We start from the raw sequence: 25,278 nt of genomic DNA on the forward strand, positions 1-25,278 counted from the left end.
TGTATCAACAGAAGAATAATATTCAAAAGCAAGTGCAAAAGTTTCTATATTTATTTAGAAATGAGGAGTCTAAGCACTGTTTATAAATAACTATTATAGGAAAAACTTGAGATTTGTAGTACTTATCTCAAAAATAGTTGAGAATTTGAGTTATCAAAGTAGGTAGACATATCATTTATGATTTATTAAAGTTAGTGTTTCAAAAATTTAGTTATCATGTATTTACATTAATTTAAATTTTATTGAATGGCCATCTAACTATATGAGATAAAAAGCAATTTTTGTTTGAAAAAAATTATGTACTGTATGATTTAAACAAAATGTTTTTATGATTTAAATTATTCTTTCTTCAAATGCCTATGACTATTTATGCTTCTTTGAGGTCAAAGTTAACCAGAATGAAAAAATGCTATACTATATGCCATACTATAACTCTCTCTCTTTTCCCTCCCTCCCTCTCCCTCTCCCTCTCTATCCTCTTTTCCCTCTCCCTCCTGCTACCCCTACTTCCCTGCCTTGTGTGTGTGTGTGTGTGTGTGTATGTGTGTGTGAATGTGTACAGTAAAAAAAATGTGTTGAAACATCTTACAAGTAGCAAAAACATTACCCTTTTAAAAAACATTGCTGGTGTAAGTTTTGACATTTAATTAGTATTATTATAAAAGGGAAGTTATACCAAACCTTCAAAATAAAGACCATCTGTAGATTAAGCAATTGTATGAAGTCCTGTGTATTCTCAAGTGAAGTCTTTTTATTTTTCTCTGATTATTTTTTCAGAATGTCATTACTAAGTATTGCACATTATTTAAGGGGTCTAACAAATTGATACATACATCCAAAATATGACTGCAGGTGTTAAATTCATACTGATGGGTCACAAATAAAGTAGAATTTGGAAAGACAAGTTCTATTAAACAAGTTTTTAGCTCTAGTTTTAAGGTCTTCAAAGAGAGGCAGAGTTTCCTGATCATTACAATAATATAGAAAAGATGCATTATTATTTGATTCCCCTTAGATAATTATATATGACAACATATAATGACAACATTTGACAACTAAATTTAGACCCAAGTCATATTGATATGTGGGCCAAGCTTACAAGGACAAATTATTTTAAAATGAAAATATGGTATAGATGAGATCACCTTGCCTTTAATTAGCCATATTCAGTGTTTTGGGGACACAAAAATGATGTGGCAAAAGCATTGTAAACTCTTGCCCTCATTTCTATGACTTTTAAATAGGCTACTGTGTTTGAGACCTTGAAGTAGTGTTCAAGTAACTGCTCACAAAGTGGTTATGACCTTATATAGAAAATACAGCAAGGGAGAGGATGTTTACTCTTAGTACTTCTTTCCTACATATTGTATCATCTAAAAGTTTTTTATGTGAACCTACAAAGTAAAATTGGTATTCGCCATAAAATGATCACCATTTGATCAATAACTCATATACAAAATTTTACCTATTTCTGCAAATAAATAAAATCTTTTGAAATACTTAAACTACTGTAAAAATAATGTTTTGCTGAATTTCATATTTTATAAAACAAAAATGAATTTATGAGAATGATACTGTGTCATTGAAAGCAGAATGCAAGGTAATCTGAATTGGCATGGTTTGTTGTAAGTTTTATGTCTTAGAGGCTAGGGTTTATAGAACCCTGTATGAAAAGTAAGGTTGTATATCTGCAGAATAAACTGTCTCATGTAGATCCCTCCTTTCTACATTATAAAACCTACCTACTTCCTCCGGGTCAAGCTCAATTACACGTAATTTACTTGTAAACCAAACTTGCAAATGTGTTAATAGTTTAAAGTGATTATCCTTCAAAGACAACATTTACATTTTAATAAGGAATTTCAGTGTCTAACTAAATGTTGGTGCAATTTCCATTTCAGATGGGAGACTACTTCAGATTGGGAGAGAAATAAAGAAAATATCTCAGATAAGAACCAATAGAAAGCAACAATACTTATTTCTTGCCTTATTAAAAATTACCAATAAAATAAAATTTTATCCATGAGGTCGTGTATTCTGAGTAAATTATAATACACAATAGACACACATACACACACACACACACATACACACACACACAGAGAGAGAGACAGAGACAGAGAGAGACAGAGAGAGAAAGGGAGAGAGAGGGAGAGAGAGGGAGAGAGAGAGAGAGAGAGAGAGAGAGAGAGAGAGAGAGGAGAGAGAGAGAACAACTAATGTATGGTAGGTTCTTAAAAATTACTTGAAAACTCAAAAGCTTCTGGTGAAAAAGACCTCATATTTTTGAATGAAGCAACAGCTAACAAAGTAAATTTTTTTTAGCAGGTGCATAACTGAAGAATATCATTAAGAATGTACAAAATAAAAATAAATAGAAAAACTAAACATCAAGAAAAAATGGAGATGGGGAACTATGGGATGTGGAAAAGTCAGAGTGTGGACTTGGAGGGGGATAAAATCTAGATTGCAAAAAAAAGATTAAATAAAATTTAAAGAAACAGGAGTTGGGGATTTGGCTCAGAGGTAGAGCGCTTGCCTAGCAATCGCAAGGCCCTGGGTTCGGTCCCCAGCTCCGAAAAAAAGAAAAAAAAGATTAAAGAAACAAAGAAAAGAAAAAAGAAAAGGGATGAAAGAAAAGAAGCCCCCACCCATTAAAATGTAAACAAGAAAACAAGCGAACCAATTAAAAATGTAATTAAATGTGAGAGGGTTCTCAAAAATGAAATACATATGGTCTAAAACATTTTAAAAGTTCAACATTCCTAGTCAGCATAAAGATATCCATACAAACTACCTTAAAATTTTATCTTATTCTACTTAGGACAGCTAAGATCCCAAAGCAAATGGCAAGAATTGCTGGTGTAGATGTGAAGAGCAGATGTCTGAATGAAAAGTACTTTAGTCACTCTTCATATAAGTGATGAGGTACCTAAGAAAGCTAAAAAAGAGATTGCCTCATGATCCAGATATGCCACCCTTTCCATATTCTCAAAGACTCAAACTCTACTATTGAAGTTACTGCTCATCAATGTTCACTGCTTCTGTATTTACAAGAGTCAGAAAATGGGTCAGCCTATTGTCCAGCAACTGATGAAAAAATATTGAAAACATGGTGTACTTACACTGAGGACCATTATCTTATAAAGAAAAACAAAAGTATTGAAATTTCAATTAAAGGGATGGATCAGGAAAGTCATTCTAAAGAGGATAAACACATTCAGATTAACAACTCTGGCATTTTTTTCTCTCTTCTGTGAATGTTAGCTTTGGATTTTCATACATATGCTTCATATAGAATACATACAGGAATTAATTTTGTAAGAAGACATGGGGAGGATTTCAAGGGATGTCAGATACAAAGCAGTGGTATAGTGGTTTAGATTAAAACTGTTAAATTTGGATAATGATAGAAGAGCTCTATATAGTAGGTAGAAGAGTCATATGGAAACCTACCTACTACTATAGTATCTTTTCTGAAACACACACACATACAGATATGCACACACACATTCACACACACAACGTTGGAACACACACCCACATACTTAAAAATAAATAATGTTTAAAAATAAGAAGCATAGAGCCAGAAATGGGCCTGTTCTTTTGGAGTTGATGGTCACTAAGTTCCCATAAACATCCTCCCTCAAAAAAATTACAAGCCAATATTTTTAGTTGTTCTCCAGAACTGACTGTATTTCTGATGACACCACATAGTTGAATCCCAGGTGGTATTGATACCAAGGTGGTATTGACTTATGCCTAGCTTCCATATTTTTGGAAGGTGCTATGCACATTAGTGGAACTGAAATGTAATCTTTAATCTTACTCAGCTGAGAAGCCTGTCAAACATCATAATGTCTGGCCTGACCCCAAAAACTGGCCATTAATATGATAGTTGCACAACCATTATAAAATCAACTAATCCCTGTCTGATTGGATTTACATTATATTCTATAAGATAAATCCTATACCTGCTACTTATATTCGATCTAACAACCTGTCTCTTAACAAGGCATAGTCCCTAGGAGGAACCTACCAGTATTGTTCTGCCAAATGGGCATAATAATAGAAAGACTTCTAATGCAATACTATTATACTCATAGATTAACACATTTCTCAATCTTTATCAGAGAAGCTTCTACTTGTAGTATATGATGATTATCACCAAGACACATTACTAGCTAAGGTCTTGGGAATAAGAAAATGCAAAATTCTTAGCTCTAAAAAGAACATTTATGTCATATACTTTCCTCACAATGCCTAGGGATGAATGTGGAACAGGGGAAAAAGATGCTAAGTGGCAGAATCCTTGGAAATAATAATAATAATAATAATAATAATAATAATAATAATATCCTCAGAACACAGTAGATACCCGCACATACAAATTCTTAGCAAGTGTGACAGTAGAAACAAGCCCCATGGAAATTCAAACCAGACCAAATACCAGCCTGAGAGAGGATGTGGACATGATGTTTCATACATATCACAGGAACTTTGAGCAGCTGAAAGCTTCTGAGAGAGGGAAGTTTGGTTTTGCTCTAAGAGGATTTTGGTTTAAAAGTCAACTGTGTTCTGCCATACTCCAAGAATATATAGAATTAATACATTAGATGTTGTGGGTCAAAGAAAGAGGAGAAGAAGAAAAAGAATAAGAACAAGAAGAACAAGAAGAAGAGGAGGAAAACAAAGAGGAGATTGGATAACATTTGGGTGAGTAAGCAAGGTGGGTATATGTGGCAGGAGTTGTCCAAGTGCTGCATATAATCAAAATACACTTTATGATATTTTCAAAAATGAATAAAAATCAAATCATACCAAAAAGCTCCATCCAATAAAAGAAAAATTTTGAAGATTAATAAACAAACATCAACTGAAAAAAATTATTGTATAATGATGATTAATTTGTAAGATAGATGTTTAACCATACTCTAAGACTATATAGTCCTGATATAACTTTCATTTTGTAACTTTGGAAAATGGCAATAATTTCTACATGTTGCAATGCAGTCGATTTGGATATTAGTTTAGGGACATTTGTGATTTAACTAAGGTAATTCTCATTGTAAAATATATTTGCTAAAATGTAGTTTACCTATATTATGGACCTTCATTTGTTTCTCAGGGGTTAATCCCTGCTCAATGTTGTAAGACAAATATGTAATTATTTCTAATAGTGTTCTACAGTTTGAAATTTTAGCTTAAAGCCTGAAGGCTCTGGGACTGCTTACAATAAGGAATTTATCATTTACAAAACTTCCAAGCTTTTCTTACATTCCATAACTTTGTTTTTTTAATGATTACATTTCTTAAATGTATATAGGGCATTGATTTTATCCTAATCACCCCCAATCTCTCTGTCTCTCTCAGTGTTGTTATAAACACAAAACAGAAATTCAAGAACTATATGGATATAACATGAGATAAAACCTGGGTCCATAAAAGAAATGCATTAGAGCAAATAGAAAAGACATCTGATAAAAATTAAGTGCCAGACTTAAAATTAAGTGTGGAAACAGAAAGTCAGTTGGACTTTCTTTAGAAACTTTGTTTATAAGATGATTTGATAGGAGAGAATATTTATGGCTAAAAATAAAATGGGAGTTCTGGGCAGCTTACCAAAGGAAAAGAACTATTTATTACTCAGAATAAAGAACAAAATGAAACAGAAATACTAAACTGAGAGGCATAGAGAACAGATACAAGAAAGTAACTATATAATGACAAGAAAGAGAAGGTAGAACACATGGTAAAGAAATTATACTGTCCAAGGACAACTTTCCTGTGATAAAATCTTATTGTTCATTAAAGTTAAAAGTGTACCTTCAGGCTGGAGATATGGCGCAGTAGGGGAAGGTAGATGTTGTAGAGGTAGGAATGATATAAATATAGAACCTGCATATGAAAATCTCAAAAATCATTAAAAATTGAATTAAAAAGAAGATAAAAACAGTGTTCTTAATTTCAAGTTGCACTAGCAATCAAGATGTATTAACAGTTTTCTACAATTAAAAGTATAATAGAAAGTAGCACATAATCAGTCAACATTCTATTCTTCTCTTAAATATTCAGAATAAGTTTACATTCCTGCAAGAAATAAATGTAAAGAATTCCAAAACAAAATTTTTGGAATGTAGCTAACAGCTAAATAGTAATAAAGTAGAAATGAGTGCTGTCAGGAATTTTATTATAACAATAGTGTATATTTGCAAAGGAAAATGTATAAAAATATCTTCAACAATATAAACAAGATTATATGTTCCATATGTGAATATTGATCTATAAGTATGTGCACATTTACAAAGAAACTTAAGTAAGCAATAGTAGTTTGTGCTTTGTACTAAAAGCCATAGTCACTGGTATGTATAAGTAGGTAGAGACATATAGTTTTTATCAAGTTATTTGCAAAAGGAACTAAAAATAAAATGAATTCTCTACAAATATGAATGAATCAAATGATCATAAGAAAGTCTCTTCCATGTTAAAGTCTTCTACCCCTTTCTGTCCTCTCTCTTTTGTGTTGTTCTGTACTACAGAATGCCTATTGATCATGTGGCCCCTTCTATTTTTCTCTCATTTCCTGAATGCTACATTTGTTTCCTGTTTTAGTCACTTATTCTTTCTCTTTTACTAGTTAGTCTACTGGGGGCAGAGAGAATACTCTTACTAAATAGGAGCATTTTTTAATGAATTTAAAAGTCCTATCACGAGAAATGAGAATAAGTTTGCTGACAGTTTAGAGAATGCAAAGGTGTCCTATGTCTTTCAGGACTTGGGGCTATTGACCAACTTTTTCTCAAAATAAGGTAAGACATAAACATGGTTCTGTTACTTTTAAACATAGAAGTGACAGTGTGCATAGTGAAATGATCACATTTGATAATATTTTCTCCAAAAATATACTTGGTTAGTGTAAAAGTCATGAATCTGTTTACAGTTGAACAAAATCAATTTTTCCCTTAAAACAATAATACTCAGTTTTTCCATAAAGTTTTTAGTACATAATGACAACTTGGGCTTAATGTATTCTACATTAAAAACCTGATAATTTCTTCTGAATTATCATGTTCTTTCAATGATCTAAGAAAGAATTGTCCCTGATTTTTTTTTAAACAGGGAGTATTATAATATCACTATCTACTGATCTGCAAGTGAATTTACAAGATTTAATTCTAAGAAATCATATCACGTTGATCCACTTTTGATTACATATATTAAAACAGTAATTAAATCAGATATTAGATGCATCTTTTTCTTCAAAATTCTGCTGGGAATTTCAGAGTAATATCATGTTTATCAATACACAGAGTAAGTTTTGCTCCTCAAAATACCAGAAAAGTGATTTACTGTGCTCACATTTTGTATCCAAACAAATTACATATTGGAAAGAGCACTGAGTAAAATGATGAATGTTGTGACTTTTGTACTCAATAAAATAGCTATGTCAAGTATTTGTCATCATGTCTATTTGCAAAGGACAAGGATAAGAAAAGCGTGAATATTAACATAAAGATACTGTATTTCTCCAGTTTTTACATTCATATACTTTTTAAAATCTGGATAAAGCATAGAAAAGTAAAACAAACTTGTCTCAAAGTAAATTAATTTAGTTTTGGGTTTTCTTGCAGATAATGCTATTGTGAGATCATTATATCCCCAGAAAAATATTTCATCTGTGTCCAAAAACTGAAATTTATAAATAAGGAAGTAGCACATTGTTACATTGATTCTTTGAGCATATTTTGAAAATATATTATGCATATATTGTGATATTCTAATTATACCCTTTTTGCATATTTTGTCCTATATCTGTTCTTTTTATGATATAAAGGAAAAATCAATTTTTATTGCAGTGAATTACTCTTATGGGGTAAGAATTTATGTCCAAAAATGTTCATATAAATGAGATATAATGTTGGCCTTTTGTTCTTTCCTTGACTCATTTAAGTTTGTAGCATATACCCTTGTTGGAATAGTGGATTTTCATCTGAATAAGTTTTTCCGTGTTGGCCAGGTAGTTGGTCATGACATACGCAGTATGCTCTGGGGCAGTGAAAACTTTACTAAAATTTAATGAATTGTATAGTGTTTCTATCCTTTACTAGTCATAGCAAGTAGCAAGTATAATAATAGTGATAAATATTCATACTATATATCACACAGAAAGAGAAGCAAAATATAAGGAAGTATGAATACCCATAAACATGAATACATGTATAAAATTAGTTTTCAGAAAGTCATAAAAGGTAAATACTGGGGTGATATTGGAGAATATGATGGCCATGGATGCAATATTTCTATGGATAGTATCAGACAAAGCACTGGGCTAGGTAATATATAGATTTTATATGCACTCTGCAGCTTGTAAAATGATAGAGAACAGCAAACATCTTAGGGAATAAGCTGAACCATACATTAGCTTATCCAATATTTCGTGGGGAAACTGCCATTTTTATTCTATACATTTCAGACATCCCCCAAAGTTACATGGGGATAGCTGTGCAGGTTTATTTTTGAATCCTCCATATTATTAGACTGCACAAGTCTGTTATTGGCCAGCATAATGATGCTTTTGTCAATGTGTTTCTACAATGTATATTGAGATACTTTCAATACTGTTTTTTTATGTTTATAATTACTTTATCTGAGTGCTTTTAGTGATAAATATAAATTTATTGATTAATTTTTTTCTAGTTCAGTGCAGAAATCTTTCATAATTTAGTAGATGTTTTCTTGACTCAGTGTCCACTCCAGGGGATGTAACCATTATGCCCAATGTTAGTTCATGTAGCCTGTGGAAATGGATGGTCTTACCAGCCTTTATAGCCTTCTACAATTAGTTTCTTCTGTGTAATTATTTTCACTTTAGACATTCTTCACATCCTTTGTTATGTTTATACCTAGAAAACTTATGTGTCTTTAGAACCAATATGAATGGAATGTTTCTCTATTTCTCAGGCTTATTTTGCATTTGATAATTTGATGATAATATTTATCACTTTTAAGGTTTTCCTAAAAAACTGTTTAGGTTATTTAAATATAAGATGATATATTCTGGAAATATGAATATTTTATCTTCTTTTCATACTTGTAACTCTTTTATTTTTTTATATTGTTATATTGTTCCATTTAAGAATCAGTGAAATATATTCAATACAGGTGGGGAATGGTAACTAACAGGGCATCCATCAGTCCCTCTAGGAGATACTACATGCTAAAAAGTAAAACTTCCAGTCCCAGGAAAAGGTTATTATTATTTTTTTTTGGAGCTATTGACCAGTGAGAGCCGAAAGAACCCTGCTCCAAAAATTACAGGATATTCCCAATGCTCCTGGTTATTCTCCAGAACTTGACAGTAAAACCCTATTGCTAAAACGTCCAAGAACTGAAATTACAGATTATGAAAAATTAACTCAGTATTGACTGGAAGCTTATTCCTGATAGATACTTGCATAGTGCTAGAAGGTAATATACATACTCTTCTGTGAATCTTAATTATTGCCCTGGCAATATATGTGTACTGATGTAAGTAGCATGTTTTAGGAGTAAACAGGCACTTTCTGCTTGAAATTAAGACCAATTCTAAAAGGTGAGAAAATATACAGCATGATTACTGGGCCATGAATGTTTGGATAAAAAAAGTCTTGGGCATTCAGAAAGAACATATTCCTTTCATTCTGAAAAATGGACATAAAGCTATGCCAACAGCTAATAACTTATCCTTGTGTCAATAACATGAGTTATCTTGCAATCATCATCAAAGAAGCTTTGTTTATAGTAGTCAATGAAAAACACAGAGACAAACAATTGGCAAGGTACAAAAAATAAGACTACACAATACTCATCCCTAAAGGAACATATATACTATATCCTGTCTTCTCAAGTTGCAGAAATTATTGAGTTCCCAGGGAATAAACCACTACTCAAAGACTATACATGGACAGATCAATGGCTCCAGCACCAATGAAAGGAGAAGCCCTTGGCCCTGCCAAAGCTGGACCCCCCCCCAGGGTAGGGCAATGTGGGGGGGGTGCTTGGGGAGGGCAACACCCATATAGAAGAAGGGGAAAGGTATGGGATAGTGGTCTTAAGTCAGGGAAATCTGGAAAGGGAATAACATTTGAAATGCAAATTAAAAAATAAAATAAAATAAAAAATAGAAACAAAGAGGGGATAATCATATGGGAAGAAGAGCATAAAAGGTGGAAGAATACAGGATGATGGATGACGACAAAAAACCCAGTGTCCTCTGAACAAAGCAGGGAAACCACACAGATGAACTCCCTGTGGTCCCAGCAGAGAGCAGTTGGTCACAATGTTCCACCCCTAGCTTAAGAGTTAATGGTAATACTTAACTTCTTGCAAGGAATGATTATTTTTGTCTAAGAAAATAACTCCTATAAATCAGTCAAACTCCAGTGGAAAGCTTCATTTATGTGAATATTGGGCAACATAAATTGCCCATGATTGAAAAAACACCACCACCACCACCACCACCACCACCACATTAATCACCACTACCACCATCATAAACAAACAAACAAACAAACAAAACCCCAAAAACAAAAAACAAAAACAAACAAAAGAAAACCCCAGCAAATCAAGATGCAAAGTTTGGTGAAACAAGATTTTGGAAAACAAAGAAGCATATGCTTAAAACACGTTGTACAAACTTCTTAAAGGACTAATCAATGTATACTAAGAATTTGATATAGTACCACATTATTATAACCCTAGTATTCTGGGGTGGCAGTGAAAGGATTGACCTAAGTTTAAGGATACGCTGGTACTTGCACAAAGTTTCTACCCATCTAAACAAGTACACCAAGTCTGCCTCAAAGGACAGAACAAGCAAACACCAGAGAGGGTTATAATGAAAAGTACGGAAGTAGCACATGCAGTAATCCCCAAATCTGAGAAATGCAGTTACATGAAATTAAAAGTCTTCTGGATAGCCAGAGAAACAATCAACAGAGAAGACAAATTTAAAATGAGAGAAAATCTTTCTCAAATCTATAAAAGAGTGTTTATCCAAAAATTTGAAATCTAAACACCGGGGTTCAGAGCTAAACAAAGAATTCACAGCTGAGGAATGCTGAATGGCTGAGAAACACCTGAAGAAATGTTCAACATCTTTAGTCATAAGGGAAATACAAATCAAAACAACCCTGAGATTTCACCTCACACCAGTGAGAATGGCTAAGATCAAAACCTCAGGTGACAGCAAATGCTAGTGAGGACGGGGAGAAAGAGGAACACTCCTCCATTGTTGGTGGGATTGCAGACTGGTACAACCACTCTGGAAATCAGTCTGGAGGTTCCTCAGAAAATTGGAAATCGAACTACTTGAGGACCCAGCTATACCTCTCTTGGGCTTATACCCAAAACATGCCCCAACATATAACAAAGACACGTGCTCCACTATGTTCATAGCAGCCTTATTTATAATAGCCAGAAGCTGGAAAGAACCCAGATGTCCTTCAACAGAGGAATGGATGCAGAAAATGTGGTACATCTACACAATGGAATATTACTCAGCTATCAAAAACAATGACTTTATGAAATTCATAGGCAAATGGATAGAACTGGAAAATATCATCCTGAGTGAGGTAACCCAATCACAGGAAAACACTCATGGTATGCACTTCATCGACAAGGGGTATTAGCACAAATGTTTTTAAACTACCCTAGATGCACAGAACACATGAAACTCAAAAGCATGACCAAAATGCTAATCTTCACTCCTTCTTAAAGAAACAAGAATACCCTTGGGAGGGAATAGGGAGGCAAAGTTTAGAACAGACGCAGAAGGAACACCATTCAGAGCCTGCCCCACATGGGCCACACATATACAGCCACCAAACTAGATAGGATGGATGAAGCAAAGAAGTGCAGGCTGACAGGAACCGGATGTAGATCTCTCCTGAGAGACACACCCAGAATACAGCAAATACATAGACGAATGCCAGCAGCAAACAACTGAACTGATAACTGGACCCCCGTTGAAGGAATCAGAGAAAGGATTGGAAGAGCTTGAAGGGGCTCAAGACCCCATATGAACAACAATGCCAAGCAACCAGAGCTTCAGGGACTAAGCCACTACCCAAAGACTATACAAGGAGTGACCCTGGGCTCCAACTGCATACGTAGCAATGAATAGCCTAGTAAGAGCACCAGTTGAAGGGGAAGCCCTTGGTCCTGCCAAGACTGAACCCCCAGTGAACGTGATTGTTGGGGAGAGGGCAGTAATGGGGGAGGATGGGGAGGGGAAGCCCATATAGAAGGGGGGGTGAGGGTTTAGGGGGATGTTGGCCCGGAAAACGGGAAGGGGAATAACAATCGAATTGTAAATAAGAAATACTCACGTTAATAAAGATAAAAACAAAAACAAACAAACAAACAAAACAACAACAACAAAACCAGATGACCTAAGGAACTGAATAGGCAGTTCGTGAATGGAGAAATAAAAATGAATAATAGACATATGAAATGTATTTCATATGTTCATTTCATACTTTGCCACTAATAAAAACAAATAGAAATTCCATTCATAACACAGGTCAGAATGACTAACATTTAGAAAATAAATGACAACTATTGCATGTGTGAATGAAATTGGAATCCTTACTCAGTTGCCAGCAATGTAAAGTGGTTCATATTGTAGCAATACCAGGTCAATTTTTTTAAATACCTAAAATGAGAACTACCACATGATCCATCTGTACCACTCCTGGATATATATTCAAAGGAACTTAACTCCTATCGCAAGGATATTGCACAACTTTGTTTGTTGCAGCACTATTCAATAGCTAAGATGTAGAATTCATGTAGAATGCTCACAGAAAGTAGATAAAGAAAATGTGTCCTAAGGATGTTATTTCAGCATATATATTATGAAAATAAGAAGTCCATAAAATAGACATGAATGGAAAATCATCATGTTAAGCTCTATTAGATGGTTCTACAATCTAATAGCCTCTCTGTCCTACTCTCTGTGTGTGTATGTCTGTGAACTTGCATGTGCATATGTATGTGTGTATGCTTGATGAATGTACAAAATAGATCATGCTAGTAAAGAACAGACCTTAGAGGTAGCAGATAAGAGAGGACAATGGAACAAAAGTAGCATGAAGCTAATAGAAAAGTACTGCAGGGAAGGAAAGCAGAACAGCAAGATAGGGCAGGGAACCTGCTGAGGGGAGTGAGGCACATTGGAAAGACAAATAAACAAATCTTAATCCAACCCTTCTGTTTGTATCCTTTTTTAACAAAACTAATTTTTAAAGTGCAGAAAAGACTAACATAGTGCACTTAATCTTCACATTTCATGTATATTTGTGACTACTTAGAATCTAGACATTTAACATGTTTTGAATCATGTTCAGGTGCAGAAAATAATACTCAACATTGGCGAATCATTGAAACTTTGCAATAGAGACATTCCAATAAGTAAAAGTGAATATTAAATATTCTTTTCATGAATCTCCTGGAACTATTTATTGAAAATTATTCTAACATTAAATTCTGATGCATTACTATGCAACAAACAACTGACAATGGCTTTGCATTTTCAATGAATTTGAATACATTATGCAAAGATATATATATATATCTTAGGTTTCCATATAAAGCATGTTTCCTTTATTCACAAATTTCTTGGACGAAGTTGTAATTTATCATGTTTTTTACTTCTAGCTTAAAAATTTATATGATTATTGCATATAGTATAATGGTTCAAACAGCTTAGACTCTCATTGGTTATCTGTTGAATAGCTTCTCTTTACTATTTGGTTTTCAAAATTAAATAAAAAAAAGGATCTTAACTGTGCTACATAATATTTAATATGTTAAAAAAATCTTCAGTTTAATATGTTAAAAGACATTGTTTATAAAGAGAAGAATTTTTGAGATAATTAGCAAACTTGAAAACATTGTAATCCTGTTTTTATAATAAAAGTGAAAGTGGGAAATGTTATATATTTGATTGAATTCCTTTTACTCATCTCTTCTCAGAATAAATCCCATACAACAAAAGTCTTAAGTAATCATTGAAGAATCGGAATGACTCCCAGATGGCTCAAGCAATTTAATTATTTTTAACCATTTGTTTTAGGCATGCTAAGAAGGATATTTCCAACTCTGTTACAAAAGCCATTTGAGCTCCCTCCCAGCTGCTGTTCCATATTTTCAAAGCAAATTTAGATTGGAGAAAATTAGACTTTTATTGTTTTGAAACGGAGGTCAAATTGCTGAGCATAAATTCTTGTTCAAATTTTTCATCCTTATTGTTTGAATTAGATTTCACAAATATCACGTCTTTTGTATGATTACTGTGGATGGGCCAGTGCTGTTTTATGTTTTGTGTTGTCTAGCTGATAGCAGACACTGAACAAATGTTTGTTAAAGAAAAGGTATAATAACCAGTGTATCCAAAACAAAACGTGGGCTTATTTGTAGTCATCTAGTAAATGTATGAAATTACAATATCAGAGCATCTTCAAATTTATTGAGCTTTTTTTTAAAACTTAGCAGAAATATGAAACAAAAGATGATCACTAATTACTAATATCAAGGAAACTACATTACCACAATTATTTGATAATTTGCAATTAATATTCTATCTTCAGATTGGAATCTGTTTCCTTAAATTCCTTGAAACTAAGGTAAACAGTTGAGATATTTTGTCATCTTTTAAAATGTCGTTTCTGTGATAGAGATATATTGTAAAGATCTATCAGTGGACCTCACATTACCAAACAACTGGAGTTTCAGGCAATTAAATATGAGATAATTAAAATCATTTCAAGTTACTTAAAGAAACAACACTTTACTTAATATTCTTATCTATAAAAAGAAGTAATCAACTTATTACTTCAATTTAGTTCTATCCCATAAAATAAATTTTGAGGCTTATAGCATTCCAAGGAAGATGATAATTTCAGTGATGATGAGAATTTTATGTCAAATGAATTACATTTTCATGTTTGATAAAAATATGCAATAAATTCCACATATAATTACATTAGACTTTATTTTTCTTTGACATGTAGAAATTCTAAAAAATGAATTATTTGTACTATTTTAATCATCACTATTTCCATGAAATACATTTGTTTCTACTTGATAACACAATCTGACATTCTATCACAATCAGAAAGGTAACAATATTTTTACTAATGTTTATATATGGTCCATAAAATAGTATTATGAATGTAGTTTTTGTCATAACATTAATTCATAGCATGAACTCATATACAATTATAAGCCTAGTGTAGATATAATCTACAAGAAATAATTGGACATAGTTTGATACATTTACTATAATAATTTTAGTTTATTGAGCTATTGTGAGCCAGCCATTGATAAATCATATTTGCATAAAATGACAAGTTTTATTTAAACTGCAAGAATATTTTATTATAATTATATCCAATTTAATACACAGTATAGTAGTCAGGGTAGAGATACTAAGGAAATCAAAGGGCTTGTGCTACTATAATTACTTAGAACTCTTAGTTAATTCAATTAATATTTTCATAGCTCAGTTCTTTGATTAAATTAACCATTTCATCTACAAATCTTATGTATATATAGTAACTTCTACTATGTAGGGATTCTATAATGTACATATGTCATATCAAAAGTTGTTGCAAAGTTATCAACATATACAGTGAATCTATAACATTTTGATACCTACAAGATCTTATCCTGGGTATTTTATTAATAAGTCCCTGAATTATAGATAAATATATATTATATATCTAACAATCACTTTGTTTTCTAGACACAGAACTCAAAACAATTCAGTACTATTAGATCTTTCTTTCTTCGTAGAATGGTGCTTATCAAAAAGGCTACTTATCATTATACTATAACATAGAAGAAATAGTGGAGACATTATGAAGTATGAATATAAATATGGAGATAAGTGTATGTGTGTGTGTCTGTGTGTGTGTGTGTGTGTGTGAGAGAGAGAGAGAGAGAGAGAGACAGAGAGAGAGACAGAGAGAGAGACAGACAGAGGCAGAGACAGACAGAGACAGACAGACAGAGAGCGATGAGAGTGAGAACAAGGGAGAGAGAGAGAGAAGGAGAGAGAAAAAGAGAGCTCTGTTGAGAACACTTTCAAATAAATACTAGCAGACTTGAAGCAAACATGCAGGTAAATATGGGAAAATTGTTAGGCAGTGAGAACATGCAATGTCAAAGGCTTAAGCAGTGGCCTAACCAGGAATTTTATCCTTTGAAATTTATGTTAGAATTTTGAATTTCACATTAAAATACATGAGAATCAATTGGAAGGCTTGTGATTTGACATATATGGTGCATATTTGCCAGTGATCACCCTGTTTATTTTGATAACAGTTAAAGAAAACAGTGTGATGATTTCACATGAAAATTCAACAGAGTCACCATGGCAGATCACAGTAAAGTAATGTGTTTATTTTAAAATGTAGCCATACTGGCTTATAGCTAGTTATAAAATTCAAAACATTAAGACAAATATAATGCAGATTATGATCAGAAAATATTCTAGGGACTGATCACAAAGGCATTTACCCTTAAAGGGACCAGTAGAGATTAAAGAAAACAGGGGGGCAACAGAGCAGGTTAAAAGGAAGTCTCATGGCAACCAGTGTTTTAATTTACTGTTGCAATAGATGAAAGTTAATTGTATGTTAGTCTCAATTTTTCTGTTTTTCTTTTTTCCTCTTAGTTCCTTCCCATACATTGTTTTTAAAAATAAAATTTCCCTGGTTATTCAATGAGATTCTTATGTTAGTCTCCTCTGATGGCACATTCCTTGTGTTTGTGTATAAGTACATGTTTGTATGTTGTATGTATGCAGGTATGTAATATATGTGCTTAGAGACCATTGGCTAACATGCTGGTACCAAATGATTTTTAAAATATTCTATCACTTGACTGAGTCAGTCTGGTCAAAAGTATGAGAGATCCAATTGTACCACGCTTAGAAATAAATTCAATGGAGCAATAGTCCTTTGTTCTGGGGATCAAACTTTCCTTATGTTTGTGGCAACATACATGTTAGACTGAGCTCTTTCAGTCTTTTTAAAGTTATACTTCAATGAGTTTCTATAATATAAAATTTAATGTTCATAAATAATTTATGCTATTATTTCATCATGTTACTTTTATACAGGCTCTAAAATGAGCTACCATTTTTGTTAAAATCTTTTAAAATTCATTATTTACTATTTAGATGCAATTTTTCTGAATTGGTGTACCAAAATCAAAATTTTAGGAAATCCCAAAACAAAATTGCTATCCCAGAAATTGATTTTGTTCCAATGAATAGCATTTCTATTCTCCTTATATTTTGAAGGTAATTCTTGAAATATAAGCAGGGGTTTTATTTCTATCCATAATGAATCTTGTACATAGCCATGCAAAATTCTTGATTTCAACTGTCTCTGTCCCAAAGTATTTTTTAAATATTAGGTTCAGTATCACAGATGATGATGTATGTATTTATGCCTCCTTTTGAAAAGTGGGCTTTATCTGTGGTTTTATCCTGATTTTCCATGCTTTGTAAAAATCAATGATTTTGCTATATACTTAGATATTCATTCTGCCTTCACATACATTTCATTCTTAATCATTGACTGAAATATTAAGCTACATAAATAGAGGAAAACACAAACATTATCATATAAATGACTATAACCATTACAACTATCAAAATGTACTAAAAATAGATGGATAGAATCTTAACGTATATAATTCCTTTCTTAACTTTTGTGATATGTTAATTACAGTATTGAAGCTGAGAAGATGAAAATTCTATAAGCAACTAACTCCTGGGTCAATAATTACCTTGGCGAATATGTAATATTCTTTTATATTCACAACTGCATTTACTAAAGAACATTCTGTATCCAGATAAGAACACTTTTTTCCCAATATTTTCCAAGGATATTACATTGGAGCTGACAATGTTTGTTTATATTTCAAAGTGAAGAGAAAAATCCGTGTGGTATTTCTTCAGAGAAAATGCTCCCCCCTTTATTCACAATGGTAATTTTCATTATGTAGTAGAAGATGAAATATAAAAATTGTGCTTTGTGTATCAGTATGAAATCTAGGACCAGGGATAATTTTAATGTTTTGGAAAAAAAGACTCTGCTATGGAATATACATTTCTGTTTAACTTTAAGAGATTCAACCAACAGATGCATAAAGGTAATTTCATTCATCTCCCACTGTGTTTTATAAGGGACAATAGGTTTTGCCATCAATCATGAACCCTATCAGTATTTTCAAATGACATTTTCTTTTTCTACTGTCACTGTCCAAATGTGAGGTTCTAGAGGATCTATTTCTCTCATAAAATAAAGACACTCTAACATCAGATATTCTGAAACATTCTATAACAAGGACAGATTAATTCTGTTATATATATTCCTAGTTAATATATATTCTAGTTAATATATATTCATAATTAATATTTATTCATAGTTAATATATATTCCTTCTGCAAATAATTTTTGGACTCATTTGATGTCCTCTTATTTAGGTATGATTTTGGATAATTTCAGTGGCAATAAAACAATACTGAGGTCTGGGAGGGAGAGAGAAGGGGATGGGAAAAGGGGGGTCAGTTCTGAAAGTGGGAGGAGATGAGGGAGAAGTATAGAGGATCAGGAATTTGAAAGGATATGTGTAGCAGGGGTTAGGGGATAGAGGGGGTAGCCACCAGAAAGCCCCATATGCCAAGGACCCAAGAGATTCACAGGACCTAACAAGGAGGACTTTAGTCAAAATACCCAACAAAGGAGAGATAGAACCTGTAAAGATCATATCCAGTGAATAGGCATGGTCCCCATTTGAGGGATGGGGCCACCTACATACCTCAAACATATTAAGCCAGAGTTCCTCCTATCAAAAGAAATGCAGGGACAAAGAGTCGAGCAGAGTCTGAAGGAAAGGCCACCTAGAGACTTCCCCACCTAGGGATCCATCTCATCTGCTGACACCAAACCCAGACACTTTTACTGATGTCAAGAAATGCTTACTGACAGGAGCCTGGTATAGCTGTTTCCTGAAAGGTTCTGCTAGATTCAGACCAATATAGCCAAATATTGGACTGAGTGCCTAGACTCCAATGGGGAAGGTAGGGCAAGGACTGTAGGAGCTGAAGTGGTTTGCAACCTCATAGGAAGAACAGACCCCCCAAAGATTCCAGGGACTAAATCACAACTTAAAGCATACAGAGGGGTTTACCAATGGCTCTACCTGGATATGTAGCTGGATTGCCTTATTTGGCTTCACTTGGAGGAAGGGAGCCCTTTGTTCCTATGGAGGCTTGATGACCCAGAATATGAGAACACTAGACAGCTGATGCAAAAGCAGGGGGGCCGTGTGGGGTGTGGGTGTTGTGGTGGGGGTGGGGGAGCACCCTTATAGAGGCTTGGCCGAAGGGGGAGGGGATACGCAGCTTCTGAGGGGAACTGGGAAGGGGGATAACATTTGAAATGTAAATAAATAAAATAATCAATAAAATTGTGAAAATAAAACAATATTGAGGATGTCAAAGTAAACAAACTGATGTTTAAAAATCCAATAGAAAATACCACTGCTTTTATATATTCATGAAATAGTAGAAAAATGTCCACAGTATAAATGTATTTTCATTTCACAAAGTTACCTAAAGCATGATTTGGTATCATATATTCTTTGACATTTAATGTGAATGTTGTAAAACAATAATTTCTGCCAACATTTTAGGAACATATTTGAGGGCATGCTAAGTTTGAGATACTTCTTAAGCATGAAAAATATGAAGCTAAAATTGATATTTGAGGATTTAAATTATTTAATGAGGATATAATATACCTGATACTTTAAATAGGGATATTCAGGACTACTGGAGACTAGTATTTTTTTTTTGTTGTTATGTTTCTTCAAGTAAGCTATGTGTATATTTACTTTGTTGGATAGGCCGTGTAGGCATTCTATTTGAGTACTTATTCAAACAGGGTACTAAACTTTTTATATTTGAAACATAAATGTTAATAATTCATATAAAGAACATAAACACAGTATATATGACACAATGTAAAAGTTTCATATTTTTATTGTGTTATGAGGGATTTAGCAGAACTGCTTCTACATTCACATAATGCTCTGTGTCCTTTCCATGATTTATCAGAATATTATTATAAAATATTTTAATGTTTTTATTTAAGTAGGGAAGGAAAATTAGTAACATTCAATTTCATTTTCTATTCTGAGTTCATTTTATTCATTAAAATAATAATTGTAATCTTTATTCAAAAATAAATACTTAAATACTTTTGTTTTCTATACACAATATTGCATGTCTGAATGTCTTCCTCTAGCATATGTAAGATCATGTAATATCTATTGTATTCAATATCTAATGTTGATGAAAAGTTTTCTTTGAGTATTATTAGTCTTCATCTGCTTTTGTACATCCTTGGTCATTTAAGAGAGATTTTTTTAATACTCTATAAGTATTGACTCGCTGTTATTTTTTATCTAGTAGGTAGTTTTATTTAATGTAAGAAGTTATGTAAACTCTAATTTGATCATATTAAATATCACTTAATTATATAACATAATTGTCTTTTGTTTGTGCTCCCAATTTTGCACTCTGGAAACTTTTTTTACGAGTACCATAGAGCATCTGATTGTCATTGTCTTTTATAATTTCAGTTTTTCTTTTTATAATTATATATACATATATATATATATATATATATATACTAAAATGTATACATGGCTTCCTGCTATGGAACTTTTGAAGCCTATAAGTCTTACTGTTTTTAAAATAGCTCAATAATAACCTCATCAGAAAATTCTTGTAGACTCTATCCTTCTCGATTGAATCCCAAAATGAGTCTTCAATGTCTGCAAATACTGTTTGATGCTGTAGAAAACTACTTGCCCATGAATTTCATCTAACTTGTAATTTGGATGAATTACAATAGATTGGATAAGGTTATTATCCCCACCTGAAACAAATTACCCACAATGAGCTTGACTATCTTAGTGGCTCAAAAGTGTATGTGTATATGTGTGTGTGTGTGTGTGTGTGTGTGTGTGTAAAATCATTTACCATGTATTTTTAAGAAGAATGTATTTAATAAGCTATGAACTGTTTTTAAGTGTTCTATTAAATTAAAGCAAAATTATTCTACTGGGATATAGTGAGGTAGTTTCAAAGGGACAATATTTGCCTTGCAAGGATCTTGACTAAATTTGTTTGCCAGCTCTAGTACCACACATATTTTTATTATTTGCAATCACATATGCTCCAGACTAATTAGAAGCCCAGTCTCCCCCAACCCCCATTATTGATGGCTGGGAACTGAAAAATAATACCTGAAGTCTTCTTTCTTAAAAGTTCACCTGCACTACACACATGTACATTTAATCACACCTGCATTTATTCGCCCCCTCACACAAGAATTTTTCTAAGTATTCACAAATTATTCTAGAATTTTTACATTGCCTATTGTAAATCTCAGTAATTTGTGATATATTGTGTTAAATATGCAAAATCATAGACTTTAATGCTCGATCAAGTGAAATTAAGATTTAAAATAGTTCCAGTATTTTCTTTGTAATATTTAATTTTTTGAGAGATTGGCTGACCTTGAACTGCTCTTTCTGCTATGTATACCTCATAACTTCTATAATTACAAGCATGTGCCATCATATATGGTTAGTAATTATTAACATTTTTTCAAACTATTTGCAATTGGTAGCTACAATTAAACTTTTGATTATTGCATTCATAAATAACTTTACTTAATGAATTTTCTTAAAAGTATAGAAAGACATCACAACAATATACCATATATTTTCCAATACACATTCATAAAATGCTTATTTTAATTACCTTACACATTTTACATATCCACTGTATTAAATGGAATGAGTAATATCACAGAAGAAATATCATGGTTGAATTGAACCCCATGGAGTTGATATTTATACAATGCAAAATAGTTGAATAACGTTTCATATCTTCCAACCTAACAGTTTGTCTCAAACAATTATATCCTTGCTTTCTGATGAGTACTTTCTGGAAATTACAGATGGTAGTCAGTCTTCTTTACCTTCTAAGAACTTGAAGTAGGAAGAAAAATGTATTTGTCAAAAAGTCTCTGTAGCTTCTACTTTTTTTTTTTTTACAAAAAAATCATGAGTGATTATAACAACTTTGAATTGTGTTTTCAAACAGAGTGTCAGAAACATTCCATCCACTTGGTTTCTTCCATCAAATATCAACATATCATGAGCCATCCAGTTTGTATAATGAGTACCGTGACACACGAAGTGCCTAATCCAAAAGTAAAGTCTGTAGTAATATACTTTAAGTCAATAGGATAAGATCTTATGTAGGTTGCAATAATATATTCTTTGAAATTTTTATTATTTACCATGTATACAGTAAGAAAGTAAAATTAGCATGGGATGATCTCAGGAAAGCAATACATATTTCTGGATTAGACACTGAAGTAAATAAATGTATGAGAAGTTGAGAAATTTACATTGCCAATGTTATGAAAAATGATGCAGCAAAATAAATTAAGATGTCTATTTTTCCAATTTGAATAAGGGGGATTTTTCCTATCACTTGTTCTTTTATTGTTATTCTTGGAAATTAAACTTTTGAGTTATAGAAGCCCAATGTGAAAGGAACTACTCATTTTTAGAATGCACACTATTAGTTTGCTATTGAGCCTGGAGTTTTGGTAGTTAGTAGGCTTCTGTTAATATAGTAGTAGTTGCAAACACATGTGGGTTTGCCAGTAACAACTCACAATTTGTGCAAAGTTGAGTCTTCGAAACTGAGCAAAATTGCTCTCAATTTCCCGCCAGCGCTTGCTGAGCTGGATCTGAGTTGGCTCCACTGCCATTGCGGCCCCATTCTCAGACAAGCTCTCAGCTTGCCTGCGTACTGCATTCAGCTCCTCTTTCTTCTTCTGCAATTCACGATCAATTTCCTATTGAGCAAAATCAATACAGGGCCCAGGGCAGTTAGCTAACCATGTCAACCGACCTACAAGCAGCAAATACTTCTCTCAGAATTTTCATAGGCTGTTGTTCCTTTATCTTTATTTTTCATAATTTATAAATAATGGAAGTGTCACTGTCATCCCCACCCAATAAGCCAAATATAATTTTAGGTATCATTTGAATGCTTAGTTTAAGATTTGCTAATTAAATTATTAAATGTATGTTAACGTTTTGGCTTATGAAATATTTTGGTGCTTTGAGAAATGACCCAAATTGGGGTGATAATTTTTCATTTATTTATTAGGGATAATCCAGATAAAATATAATTTAGAGGGTAAGTGACTACAACTTTTATTTTCTTTTTAAAGGTTTGAGGAACTCAACAGAGAATGAAGCAAACTAAAAAGTGAAAATAATAAGAGAAAGAAAACATCTTTGGACAATTTGCAAATAAATTTATAGAGATTTGACAGTGGTATGAGAAGATGCTCTGATGAAATGAATGTGCTAACATGAGAAAGAAGTCGTCCATGTACCGATAAGTCATTAGTTCATCTGGAACAAAGATACACAAAGTCAATTACAGTTTTACTATAAAACACATGACAGTTAGTTATTCATTTCACATTGTCTAAAAGTAAAACATTTTATTCATACAACAATATGTCAATTAAAAAACACACAGTACAATACAATTACTGAAACAAAACACAATACAAAGAAATACAGCAAAACACAGCAAGATAATAGAAGAAACCAGAACATTAATATTTTATACATGATCATATTAGATAAAATTAAATTAGTTAAAATCTATAATCAAAATCTAGTATTGTCACTCTAAAACAACTTTACCTTTATTTTTCTTTCATCTCTGGGTTCAGGGAGGCTGGCTAATTTTTTTTCAATTTCATCCAAGCATTTCAGGAGATCATCAGCCTGACTCTTGTACTGATACCACTGGTGAGAAATTTCTAGGGCCTTTTTTCTTCTTTGAGACCTCAAATCCTGTTCATGATGTAGATATTATTAAAATATCAATATATGTATGTGATATAATTTACTATAATAATTTATAAAAACTAAATTCATTCCCTTATGGTTTTAGTTGCGATGTAAAAAACATATTTAAATACAAAACATGTATAGATTATTAAATTATGTATTAATGCATTAAGATTTATTAACAGAAGCTAAGAAACATGAATAACAGAAGATATTTGTTTTTTAAATATTCAACCTTGTTTACAATTTTTTACATTTAATTAATTCCTAACTTTAAAAAATATTTCATAGTACAGCCAAAAACTTTCAAATATGAGCATAATGAACTTAACTAGTTAGCTATAAAAGCACTGGGTTGCATTTTACTTTTAAAATATCGAAAAATTCTAATATGTAGAAAGTTCAGGTTGGGGCATATCAACAGAAATTATCCTTGTAAAAGACAAACTATATACATTCATAATTTTAGAAAAGTCTATAAAATTATTCCATTTATATTACTGATTATCTGTTTAGTTATTTTGGAAGCTGAAGAAATGGCTCAGTAGTAAAGAACATTGGCTGCTGTAGCAGAGACCCAAGTTTAAGTACCAGTACCTACATGGCTGAAGACAACCATCTGTAACTACAGTCCCAAAGGATCTGACACCATCTTCTGGGCTCTAAAGGCACATGACTCACATGGTGCACAAAAATTATGGAGGAAACTACCCACATACATAAAATTAAAATCAAAGATAATAATTTTATTAGTTACTTTAATTAAAGATTTTTCTATTTTGTTTATCGAACTATGAATATTATTTCTATAGCTACAAATTGTACATGAAAATGAGAAATTAAATACTAAAAATTTCTTTTTTAATTAAATACATGTTTAGCCTATATTTTCATATTCAAAGCATAAAAGGAATCAAGAAAATGGTTTTCAATCAACCTTGGTTTATAAAAAACAAGAAAAACTGTTTACATAATCATTAATGGAGAAAAGAAGTTATTATCTAGCCTCACAGAAGTGCACCTAATACTTTCTGTATTGAATTACATAAAACACTTCAGCATATACCCTTTGGAAATAAAACAGGTCTATCTACATAGTTCATTTCTTCAAAGGGGCAGCAATTGTGTTTTATGCCCAAGTTAATATGAATTAAAAAATACCCATGGATAGCTGAATGCTTCACTGCTCTGAAAACTTCTAATCTATTTTGAAATATTTTGTAATAATAGGATTGTAAATACTTGGCAGGTTAACTT

General features: G+C 32.4%; 1 pseudogene; it reads right to left on the reverse strand.

Annotated features, from left to right (window-relative positions):
* The window catches only part of LOC116887844, a 93,396-nt pseudogene extending 69,370 nt beyond the window's left edge, over positions 1-24,026 (reverse strand).
* Between the last annotated feature and the right edge of the window lie 1,252 nt (positions 24,027-25,278).

Source organism: Rattus rattus, chromosome X, assembly GCF_011064425.1.
Source record: "Rattus rattus isolate New Zealand chromosome X, Rrattus_CSIRO_v1, whole genome shotgun sequence".
Classification (NCBI taxonomy): domain Eukaryota; kingdom Metazoa; phylum Chordata; class Mammalia; order Rodentia; family Muridae; genus Rattus; species Rattus rattus.